Below are 12,703 nucleotides of genomic sequence, written 5' to 3'. Positions count from 1 at the left end.
CCCGGATGCAGAAGGGAGCCACTGCCTAGGGACCCAGGTGGAGCGCACGGGGCTACAGGACGTGTGCGGTTTCCCTGCTGCAGCCAAGGGGACGGGAGATCAGCGAGGACGCAGCCTCCTGGCTGAACTCCTTCCATCTGGCTGTAGGCGGGAGTGGGGGGAGGCTGCTGGCAGAGCAGCCAGGACCCACCATGCTTAAGGAGGGGCCGGACGCTAAGAATCAGCGCTTTCCGGTTTGGTCTGCCTACCGTGACTTCCCGTGAGTAATTTCTAGGTGTAAAATAGTGACTGTAGAAATGAGCAGAGCAGTATCAAAATGTTCCCTTTCCAGCTGTAGTTATTTGCAGTCCTTCGCGGTGTATATGTCAATATGTTTTCTGAGATGCTGGACTGGGGGCCCTTCAGGGCTGTAAAATTGATATTTGTGGCCCTCGAGCCAGAAAGGCTGGGAACCCGGCTCTAACACAGTCTTCACTGCCACCTGCACTCCCGTCTTTGCCTTGGGCTGCAGCCACCACCAGCTGTGTTCCTCTAGGGTCTGTGCATTGCCCTTGGTTGGGCTCCAGGTGCAAATTTCTCTCCTTGAAATCTCTGGCAGTGAGTCTTATTGAAGATGCCAAAGACATCCAAGATGGCCTGGCTTGATTTGGGAATAATCCTGCACACCCACTGTACCTAGGCTCCAGTACACAGCCTGGGCCAGCCCTGTCAGTCCGGTGCGAGCAGGACTGCCCAGCTCTGTTGGCCAACAGGCCACCATGGCAACTTTCTCCACTGTCACCAGGGATGCTTCGGGCTTGTCGCCTGGCCCCATTGTTGTCAGTATCAGGGAAAGGTTGGGAGCTGGTTTGGGTCTAGCCACGCCTCCAGCGGGGTAGATGGCTCTGGCTGAGGCTTCCGCAGCATCTCCACCTGCTGCATGAGCCGTTCTTCTTCCCTGGGTTGTGTAGCCACCTCCCAAAGCACCTGCTGGTATTGTTACAGAGCCTGTTTTTGCTGCATCACCAGCTGCAGCAGCACCGGGTCTGTTGTCGTTGTTGCTGTTATTGATTCTCGACAACCCATTTTAGCAACGTGTCCAGCTCCATCGCTACAATTTTTAAGGTCTTTTTCCAGATCAAGAGCCTACACTGCCCGCCTTCTCCGCCAGTTCTGTAGCCAGAAGGTCTGATGACCATCTGTCCTAGTGGTTAGCTCTTGGCCTTACAATTTCTGCAGGCCTAGTAGTCCCAGAGGGGGCCCCAGCTGCGGCCCCAGTCGCCCCTGGTGCTCTGATTGCTCTCCCAGTGTTTGGTTGCTACGAAGAAGTGGGAGAAGGAGGAGGGACCTGGGCCATCCACTCCACCAGGTCCCAGCCCTAGAGATTATCCAAGTGTCCAGTTCAGTTAATGAGCTACCCCAAAGTGTTTCCCGTGGGCCACTTCCTACCAACCCGGAGCTCCTCAGTCCATCTCTCAGTGTCCTGTTCAATGAGTCAATCTCCCTTAGGCTTTCACCCCTAGAAAGGAGGGGAGTCTGACTCTCTGACACTAGACCGGCCCTCACAGGGCTGTTGCCACACTGGGCACCGTTCTCAGCATCACCTGGCTTCCCGGGGACACATGCAGCTCACTCCCTTCTCCTGGGCTGCCAGCATCCCTCCACTGGGACCATGCCCTGCGCCTGCTGAGGGGCAGGGCCTCGCTGGCCAATGGGTGTACATGGCTCTAAGCACCGCCCAGGCTCAGCGTGGGGCCTGCAGACCCCATTGCCATGGTGCTCCCGGTCATCAGTCATCAGCAGCCACAACAGCCCCAGTATTGCCAGCCCGCGACGGTCAAAACTCAGGAGTCAGGAGATTGGCTTACAAGTCATCGGTGCGGGGTTCCTTTTCTTTGCTTCTGGTTCAGAGCCTGTAGGATGTGCGGGGTCACGGCTCCAGCTTCCTTCTGCAGCCACAAAGGCTGAGACCTGCATTATGTTCTCAGCGAAGATTCTCCGGCAATCGAGCATTTGGGGCTTTAAGAAAAATCCGACATATTGTGAGAGTCATGGTGAAATCCCAAGACCTGGTGGCCTGGCTTTCCTGGGGCCTTCAGAGCTTGAGCTGCTGAATCTGGATTGTCACAAGAGGTCAGCTCCCATTTCATTTTCCTAAGCGCCTGGGGGAGGGGCGAGTGTCTTCATGGGTTGCTGAGATCTGGAACTCTCACCCTAGGAGCTCAAACCAGCTCTGGTGCATGCAGGTGCAGACCACGGACGTTAATAAGGTCACTGAAGCTGTTCTATGCGTAGCGGTGGTCAATGTGGCCAGTCAATGCATTCTTCCCTTCAGTCACAAGAGGGAGCCAGTGTGTAACAGGGCAGAGTCGATTTTTAACCAATAAAATCGTGTTTAGCGGGCTGTATGAGGGGATCTAGTGAGTCCCCCTCCGCACGTTTCCCGTTGCCTGTCCCAGCCTGCCCCGTAGAGGTAGCGCTTCTGTCCATGGGGGTCATCACTCTGAACAGGTCTCCTGGTAGCCACTGGGAATTCTCTCCCTTCCACTGTTTGGTCCATGCCACTGGGCAGTCCTCTCCTCCTGCACCCATCACCACGCTGGGCTGAGATCATGTCCACCGAATTAGCCAGGCGATCCGTAGCGAGCTGTCAATCCGTAGCTATCCCTTGACCTCCCGACCCTTTTGGTTCGCTCCATAACTGGACAGTGTCGCCCTGGCCCTTAATCAGCCAAACACCCTTCCACGTCGCTGCTGCTCTGGAACAAGCATCGTTGCCATGGGTCCCCGGGATGCCCTGGGAAGGGAGGCCTCCTGCAGCTGCCCTGGAAGGGAGGTGCAGGACAGCCTCGGCCGGCGCAGCCCTGCTTGCTCAGAATGGAAGAGCATGAAGCAGGCCGTCCTCCAGCGGGAGGGTTAGCCCACTGACCCAGGAGGGCCGGGCTCACGCCGCAGCACCATGCGAATCGCGGATGGGTTCATTATGCCCGGGGCCCGCCTAGACCGAGCCAAGAGCAGGCCTCGGATATGTAAGTGACTCCCTCAGTTAGCAACGAAACCGACTCACGAGCCAGGATTAGTCCTTCTCGAATGGCCACATTCACTCCTGCGGCCCCGTGGCTGGTACCCTGGACTCTCTGGGTACATCTGCACTGCAATGAAAAACCCACAGCATGGCCACGGGCCATCTGATTCGGGCCCGCGGAGCTCCAGCTGCAGGGTTAAAAATTGCAGTGTAGCTATTTGGGCTTGGGCGGGAACTGGGGCTCTGAGATCCCGTGAGAGGGAGGGTCTCAGAGCCCCGGCCCCACCCGCATGTCTGCACTGCAATTTTTAACCCTGCAGCCACAGTCCCGCGGACCCGTCAGGTGACCCAAGCTCTGAGAGTCAGTGTAAATGGACCCGCAGAGACCAAACAGCCAGGCTCGGGTCACTGGCTGGGCCCAGCTCTTCCACGTTCAGCTACCTAACGGGCGTGCCTTTGTTTCTGGGTGTCCTGCCCCTTGACATCTCCCAGGCTGCAGCGCTGCAGGCAGGCGGCTGTGGCCCAGAGGAGGTGAGTGGAGCCGGGGGCTCTGGCTTGTTTCTTTTATTGTTATTCCTCTGGGGCTGGAGGTAGCGAGCTGCTCCTCGGGGATGGGAACATACAGAGCGTAGCTGCCTCCACATTCCACTCCCCCCCCCCTGCAACCTGCCACACCAGAGCAGCAGGGCAATCTGCCTCCCTTCCAGCTTTTCCCCACGTCCCTCTCCTCCCATCAGCTTCCTAGATCTCAGGGGAAGGATCGTTGTCACCATCATACGGAAGGCAAAATGACTTGCCCATGGTCACCCAATGAGTCAGTGGCAGGAACAGAACCTAAGTCTCCTGGCTGCCATACCAGTGTCCTCCACACCGGGTGGTGCTGCCCCTGTCAGGGCCAAGCGCCTCAGCTCAGGCTGGTCCTGCCACACGGCCTGGGAGATGCAGGGAAGAATGAGCAAAGCAGCAGAGCTGCCCCGGTTATGGCAAACAAAGGAGAATCCTCGAAGCTGGGCTGGAAAAGCTGCAGTCAGGGATCCCAAAGCATGGGGCGGAGGTGGGGAAAGCATCAGCCTGTTGTGCAGAGAGGGAAGCAACTTGCCCGTGGTCACCGAGTGAGACAACAGCAAGGCCAGGAGTCCTGACTCCCCGTTCAGCCACCAGACCGTGCTCCCTCCCGGAGCCAGGGCAAGAACCAGATCCTGGCTCTCAGCCCCTGCTCAATCCAGGTCACACAGACAGTTAGTGGCAGAGCCAGACCAGACTCCACATCTCTGGGGACCTGCCAGTGCCCTGCCCACTGGGCAATGCTGCCCGATGGACTGGCTGCTCCGTCACTGGGCCCCTTCCTCCAACTGGCAACGACAAATGGTCTTCCCCTGTGGCCTGCAGCTCAGTGTCTGCACACAGGTCCCCTGCCCGGGGAACGCGCGGCCGGACCTCGCTGCTGCCAGGGTGCAGGGAGAGGTGCGTGGGCGGGGAACGCAGCAGTCCATCCGACAGCAGCGCCTGCCCGATATTGAACAGACCAGACAGCCTAGGCTTCGCCAGCTGTCCCCAGGAGCCCCGGGCTGCCAGACGCTTCCTGAGCAGGCGCAGGCCAGCTGGGGGCCCACGCAGAGGCTTCAAGGACTGGGGGGAAGGAGAGGCCAGGCACTGAGGATTCTGGGTTTGAGGGCGTGACCCCTGCGGGGTTCAGATGCTCCCTTGTTAGGACTGCATGGAGATGGAAAGCTCTTCCTCTGCTGCACCTTGCCCAGCAGCGGCCCGGACGCTGCTCCCTGGTGTAGTAACAAGAGGGCCATGCGTACTCCTGTAGCACCCCACTGTAGCAGTGCTGGGGGGGGCAGCGCAGGGCCCTGGGAGGTCGTTTCTGGCTCGAGGCCTGGAGGAAGCCTTGTGCAGTGGCTGGAGCAATAGGGGCCAGGATCCCGGCCCCGGGAGACGGTGTGCTGCTGCAGTCAGCGCACGGAATGGGACGCAGGGGCTGATCCAGGAAAGCAGTGTGTTCTAGTGGTTAGAGCAGGGAACTGGGAGCCAGAGCGGGCTCTGCCATTGTGGGCCAGTCACTGCCTCCATATGCCTTGTTTCCTCCTCCCACATGGCCTGACACTGGGGAGCGGCGCTCGTCTGGGCTGTGACTGAGCAGAGGATGTGAGGGTGTGGGAAGGGGAGCAGACCCAGGGGACGGATTCACTCACATCTGCATAGAATCATAGAATCATAGAATATTAGAGTTGGAAGGGACCTCAGGAGGTCATCTAGTCCAACCCCCTGCTCAAAGCAGGACTAACCTCAGCTATATCATCCCAACTAGGGCTTTGTCAAGCCTCAGCTTAAAAACCTCTAAGGATGGAGATTCCACCACCTCCCTAGGTAACCCATTCCAGTGCTTCACCACCCTCCTAGTGAAAAACTTTTTCCTAATGTCCAACCTAGACCTCCCGCCCTGCAACTTGAGACCATTGCTCCTTGTTCTGTCATCTGCCACCACCGAGAACAGCCTAGCCCCATCCTCCCTGGAACCCCTTTCAGGTAGTTAAAGGCCGCTATCAAATCCCCCCTCACTCTTCTCTTTTGCAGACTAAACAAGCCCAGTTCCCTCAGCCTCTCCTCATAAGTCCTGTGCTCCAGCCCCCTAATCATTTTGGTTGCCCTCCGCTGCACTCTCTCTAACTTGTCCACATCCTTTTTGTAGTGGGGGGCCCAAAACTGGACACAATATTCTAAATGCGGCCTCACCAATGCCGAATAGAGGGGAATAATCACTTCCCGTGACCTGCTAGCAATGCCCCTCTTAATGCAGCCCAATATGCCATTAGCCTTCTTGACAACCAGGGCACACTGCTGACTCATATCCAGCTTTTTATCCACCGTTACCCCCAGGTCCTTTTCTGCAGAGCTGCTGCCCAGCTCGTTGGTCCCCAGTCTATAGCTGTGCATGGGATTCTTCCTTCCTAAGTGGAGGACTCTGCACTTGTCCTTGTTGAACCTCATTAGGTTTCTTTTGGCCCAATCCTCCAGTTTGTTTAGGTCACTCTGTATCCTATCCCTACCCTCCAGGGTATCTACCACTCCCCCCAGCTTAGTGTCGTCCGCAAACTTGCTGAGGGTGCAATCTACCCCATCCTCCAGATCATTAATAAAGATGTTGAACAAAACCGGCCCCAGGACCGACCCCTGGGGAACTCCGCTTGTGACCGGCTGCCAGCTAGACATGGAGCCATTGATCACTACTCGTTGAGCCCTATGCTCTAGCCAGTTCTCTATCCATTTTATAGTCCATTCATCCAACCCATACTTCTTTAACTTGCTGATAAGAATACTGTGAGAAACCGTATCAAAAGCTTTGCTAAAGTCAAGGTATATCACATCCACCGCCTTCCCTACATCCACAGAGCCAGTCACCTCATCATAGAAAGCAATCAGGTTGGTCAGGCATGACTTTCCCTTAGTGAATCCCTCCCCTTAGCTTTCCCTCCCCAGGGGCTGCAGGGCTCACTGAGCCAGGCCTAGCCGGGCACGTGGGCACGCAGCATCCAAGCCAGGGCTAGCCGGGAGACCCAGGGCTCGCAGGAGACTCCTGCTGGCTGGTTTGCAACACTGGCCCCATGTGCACACTGCAGTGATCCAGTGCAGACGAGCATCCCTGTCCCTTTAGGAGGACCAGCTCCTGGCACCGCGGTGCAGAGCCACGGGCAACACCAGGACGCTGAGAACGCTCCCCTGAGCAGGGCCAGGGAGGACGGGGGAATCTGCCAGGTGCAAGCATGGCGGTGAGATGAGGTTGTTGGGGGACAGACTTGGCTAGCAGCACTTCACCCTCTCCGACCCACCGGGGCTGGACTTTCCAACCAGAGCAACAGGAGAGGTGCCCAAGAGACCTGCCCTGGTACAGCCCTGTGATCCTGCCGACAGCTGGGATAGACGGACGACACAGACCCCATCGGAACCAGTGACAGGGTCTAGACCTCCCTCAATGCAACTTGAGACCGTTGCTCCTTTTCCTGCCATCTACTACCACGGAGAACAGCCTAGCTCCATCCTCCCTGGAACCCCCTTTCAGGTAGTTAAAGGCTGCTATCAAATCCCCCTCATTCTTCTCTGCTGCAGACTAAACAAGTCCAGTTCCCTCAGCCTCGCCTCATAAGTCTTGTGCTGCAGCCCCCTAATTATTTGCATTGCCCTCTGCTGGACTCGTTCCAATTTGTCCAAATCCTTTTTGTAGTGGGGGGCCCAAAACTGGCACAATACTCCAAATGCGGCCTCACCAATGCTGAATAGAGGGGAATAATCACTTCCCGCGACCTGCTGGCAATGCTCCTACTAATGCAGCCCAATATGCTATCAGCCTTCTTGACAACCAGGGCACACTGCTGACTCATATCCAGCTTCTTATCCACTGTTACCCCCAGGTCCTTTTCTGCAGAACTGCTGCCTAGCCCATCGGTCCCCAGTCTGTAGCTGTGCATGGGATTCTTCCATCCTAAGTGCAGGACTCTGCACTTGTCCTTGTTGAACCTCATCAGATTTTCTTGGCCCAATTGTCCAATTTGTCTAGGTCATTTTGTATTCTGTCTCTACCCTCCAGTGTATCTACCACTCCCCCATTTGTCTGGGTCGCTCTGGGTCCTGTCCCCACCCACCCGTTTGTTTCACAGTCCCCGCTGCAGGGTGTTTCCCAAAGGACATTAGCTCCCCAGCACTGCTGCCAGCAGGACGGGTCTGTTTCACTCAGCAGCTGAGCAGCTCCTGTCTGCAGCACCAGGGCAGCCCTGCCACGCGGCCCCCAGGCCAGCCTAGACTGCCTCTGCCCCTGCCCAGAGCCGTCGACCCTGGGAGCCCACCCCAGAACTGCAGGCTGCCAGCTGCACAGGCGTGGGCTTCCAAACTACCTGCTGCAGACCCGAGAGCCCAGCCCCGATTAGAGTCAGGGTCCCAGGTTTGCAGGCTGGGATGCCATGCAGCTGGGACCCTGGAGTTCCTCAGAGCCCTTGCTCCACACAGGGAGCCTAGAAAGCCAGGCTTGGCAGGGCTGTCCCGGAGCGGGTCCGCTGCAGTCCAGCAGGAATCCAGGCAGGTTTCTCTGGGGAAAGTTCTGACGCGCTCCGGTGTGAGATATCTCTGCACCTCCCTTGTTCTGGCCCCAGACCCCAAGTGAGTTACAGCAATCTCAGCTGTATTCCCCAAATGGAGCCAAGACACACCTAGAAATAGGTGCTTGGGCCAGTCCTGGGGGATGGGTTCATTCCCCCCCCGAGCACAGACTCAGACATGGAGGCTGGGTGAGCTGGCACACACAACACATGGTGGGTTGGTGACTAGCTCACAGGGAACACAGCCCCAGTGAGACACTGCTGCCTGGAGCAAGCCGAGCCTGCAGACGTGTTTGTGTGTCATTCGGTCCCCTGTGTTCTGTTATGCTGCACCACCGTCCCCAGACACTGCCAGGCACACGCATTGCCACTGCCAGGCGACCGGCGGCACCGCTCAGCATGTTATTCAGAGAAGCCAGCACCATGCACACTGAACATAAGGTGACGGCCAAACTAACGCCAGGTCAGCTGGTATGTGACAGCAGGGGCTTAGCGGTCAGGACTCCTGGGTTCTATTTCTGGCCCTGACACTGTGGGCAAGTCATAGCTCCTCTCTGAACCAAAGGTGATCATCCCGCCCTACTGCACAAGGAAGATGAGAGGAGTTTAGTCCCAGTCTTTGCAGCAATGTCACCTCTTCAGAATAAAAGCCCTAGGGGAATGCAAAGGATCAATCATTACCCGGAGCTGGACTTCCACAGCAACTGGGCCCTCCCCCTCACAGGGTCCCAATGCCCAGGCTCCACAATGCAATGAAACAGCCCCTTAGCTCCAGCCCGTCAGCTGGCACAGGCCAGCCACGGACGTCTAATCACAGTGTAGACAGACCCTGTGGTACAGCCTGGCCACAAAGCCAGTGGATCTGGCTCCCCCCATGACCTAAATCAATACAGTGGTTCTGTGCCACTTCCTGGCATTTGGCCCCGCCCCAGAGCTGCACTCCAGCTGTTCTCCAGCTGCTGAAAGGAAATCTGGAAGCCTCAGCAGCTGAATGTAGTTCGAGAACCTCTGAGGCTGCTCTGACTCATCCTGAGAGCTGGCTCCAGCGTAAGGGAGGCCCAGGGACGGACCTTGACCCTCCACGCCAAATACGACGTCTCAAGCTGGGCACCCAGAACTCAAGAGACCCAAAACGAGAGCTACTTTGGAACCAGGCAGCCCGATCCACACCGCTCTGCTGTGGAACACGAACAGCTTTCTCCAAAATGGTGCCTCCCCTTCCTTCCGCTCCAAATTTATCCTTCACGCTTGCTGGCTGCGGAGACGCGTCTTCCCTTACAGGGTGATTTTCACTGGCAATGGAAAGAGATATTTTGACGCTCCAGAATCGGAGGTGTGAGATGCTGTCATCTCACGGACAGGTATCAAACCTTTAACTCTCCCCACGAGGTGATAATGAGAGAAGCACACACAGCAGGAGCATGTTAAAAGCAGAGCTAAGCTATAGCTGTTGCCAAAATGACACTTCTCCATCTGTATCCCCTTCCCCCACCGCAGAGGCATCTCCTGCTGTGATAGTGTGCGCTGGAGGGGGCTAAAATCTCTGGTACAGATCCAGCACTCCCATTAGGATTGATGGTCTCCTCAACCTAGGACATGGGGACCATGGTCATGAGTAGAGCTGGGCAAATTTTTCAGACAAATAATTTATTAACTGAAAAATGCAATTTCTGTCCCCCTGAAACCATTTGCAAATCTGACCCGATTCGGTTTGGCTGGGAGATGTTTCTCAGGGCTGTTTGAGACAAGTAAAAAAGGATACCCCCAGCCCCCATTATAGCCTCACACCAGTTAGGCTGCTTGCCCAGAACAGAGAAGGCCCAGGTTTGACTCCATGCTGGAGCAGGGACTTGATCGCTGAGACCACCCCCTGCTCGATGAGCAGCGTGACCGCTGGCGATAGGCTGTGTTACAGGAGAGGACTCGCACTTTCTCCTGGCAAGTGGTTCTACTTTGTATTAATACTAAATAGTTCTTGGGCCAGAGAGTGCATGAATGAGAACAATGCCACAGACTGGTGCTTAAAACACACAGGTGGGCAGTGGGATTCACATCCTCTCTCTGCCTGAGTCAGAGGAGAGATCTGAATCTATGTCTCCTCGCAGGTGAGTGCTTCTATCACCAGGCCACAGACTCGCTGTTTCTCTCTGTTTGGCCCAGTGAATATTGATGTGGCTATTTAAAGCGGAGCAGCTTCAACAGGTGAGATTGAGAGCTACTTGCTCCAGCCAGGCCTGCACCCTGGTGGGTTGGAAGCAGGATTATCTGAGTTTAAATCCCTGCACCAGAGCAGGGACGCAAACCGGGGTCTCCCGTACAGGTGACCTAACTCCAGGGATAACAATCACACAGGAACACATTTGCTGACCTGGAACAAAATGTTGTTGCTTTGCTGACACATTCCAAACATTGTCAGAACTGAGCCAAATATTTTCCTTGATTTTTCTCATTGCCGGCTGCATGGCTCACTGAGCCAGGCCTAGCCGGGCATGTGGGCACGCAGCATCCAAGCCAGGGCTAGCCGGGAGACCCAGGGCTCTTGCTGGCTGGAGTACAGGACTTATGAGGAGAGGCTGAGGGAACTAGGCTTGTTTAGTCTGCAAAAGAGAAGAGTGCGGGGGGATTTGATAGCAGCCTTTAACTAACTGGATATTAGGAAAAATGTTTTCCCCTAGGCGGGTGGTGAAGCACTGGAATGGGTTACCTAGGGAGGTGGTGGAATCTCCATCCTTAGAGGTTTTTAAGCTGCGGCTTGACAAAGCCCTGGCTGGGATGATTTAGTTGGGGTTGGTCCTGCTTTGAGCAGGGGGTTGGACTAGATACCTCCTGGGGTCCCTTCCAACCCTCATCTTCTAGGATTCTATGACTCTAAGAAATGCTTCTTTCTTGTGCATGGCAGGTGCTCTCTAGCAGATGTGAGCTCAAGGCATGGGTATAGTTTGGGGGAGCATTGCTGCCCCCCCAAACTTCAAGCCTCAGGCAGGCATGGAATTTGCTTGCCCCCCACACGTGGACCCGGTAGTCTGACTGAAGCTTCCTTCCCCCCCCCCCCTCCACCAATACAGAATTCAAACCATGCATATGGCACAAGGCCTGGGAGGCGTGAAGACCAAAGTTATTGGCACCCTCGACAGGTGAAGTGGGAAAATGGAGGAAATGGCACCTGCCGTGGGCTAATTTGCACACTCTGCTCTCTGGGTAAATGGGGAACACTGAGGCAGGGATAATTTCCATGCAGCTCAGGGGCTGCCTAATGTCCCCAGATGTGAACAATCTGGAATTCTGCACTCTGACTGTGCCATGCCTGTGGAGATACTTGGCAGCGGAATGGAGTGTGAAAACATCCGGGAGTTGTCCAATAGGGAAAGTGGCACATCCAAATCTGGACAGCCGTGGGCCCGGATTGGCTAGTCAGGTCACACTTACCAGGGAATTCTGGGCTCTTTTTCAATCTTTTTAGGTAGGGTTTCTTCAGGGAGTCTTCTCTTGATTGTCTTGGATGTATTAAAGCTACTTGAAACAAGGGGTTTTGGTCTTGAGTATTTCAGGTGCTGCACGTGCAGGAAGGTGATAATGGTGCTTTACATTTTTAATTCCTAAAACCTAATAGGAGAAAAAGTTTTAGGCGGGGGGTCTGAGCTATTTATTTTCACCAGATTAAGTGGAACCTCAAGATATTGTTAGACAGGCCCGTGTTGCCACTAGTAACACCTGGCTGAAGGATTATACCGAGCAGAAAGGGCCCCTGTCAAACACATCATGTCTTTCTAACCCTCCTGGCTCTGAAGCAGAGCCGTTGACTTCACTGTGGTTGCATTTGCTGACTCCAGGGATGAATGTGGTTGTTTGGTTCATGCAAAGAGGGAGACTGGTCTGAGAAGAAGGTAGCCTGGGCAGCGCCATGAAGCTGGGAGTGGGAGAATGAGACAAAGGGCTTGGAAGTGACCGGAGGGGAGTGGAGGGAAGGTGCAGCAGGAGTGGAGCAGCACGTGGGGCAGGAAGACAAGAAGAAAACTTGCTGCGGAAGCAGCCAGTGGCAGAGACCCACCTGCCTTAGTTTGGGAGGATGGAGAGCAGAGTGTGCGCGTTATTGGGCTGCATGTTCACCCCACTTCACTTCTGGGTCAGCTCCACACACAGTGTCTGGCCCTGCCTCCCTGGACGGGCTTTGTGGCCAGCGCACTCCCTGGACGATCCAAATACAAGGGACATCCCAGCCGGGCTATCTCCATCCAGGGGATGCGAACCCTTGGCCCCTCACAGGACCTGGAGCTGGGCTTTCGCAGGCCCCCCGCCCCCCGCCGAGCACTTGTGTCCGGCTGGTGCACAGGGCCGGGCAGCCCTGGCTGTGCAAACCCCGTCCCCGTCCCTCCGCCGGCTCAGCCCGTCCCCGGGAGGCTCTGTCCCGCTCACGGCCACAGCGCTTCCTTCCCCCGCTCCCTGCAGCGCTGGCAGCTGGACCGGAGGACCCCACCGCCCAGAACTACAACTCCCGGCGTGCCCTGCGCCGCAGCGCCTATTGGGTGTGTGAGAGAGAGGGACACGCCCCCTGGCGGGGCGGGGCCAATCAGAAGACGGCTGGCCACCAATAGGGAGCGCGGCTGGG

This window comes from Emydura macquarii, unplaced genomic scaffold, assembly GCF_026122565.2.
Source record: "Emydura macquarii macquarii isolate MOO-44397 ecotype Brisbane River unplaced genomic scaffold, CSIRO-AGI_Emac_v2 contig_1692, whole genome shotgun sequence".
NCBI classification, from domain to species: domain Eukaryota; kingdom Metazoa; phylum Chordata; order Testudines; family Chelidae; genus Emydura; species Emydura macquarii.
This window is presented reverse-complemented; position numbering follows the sequence as displayed.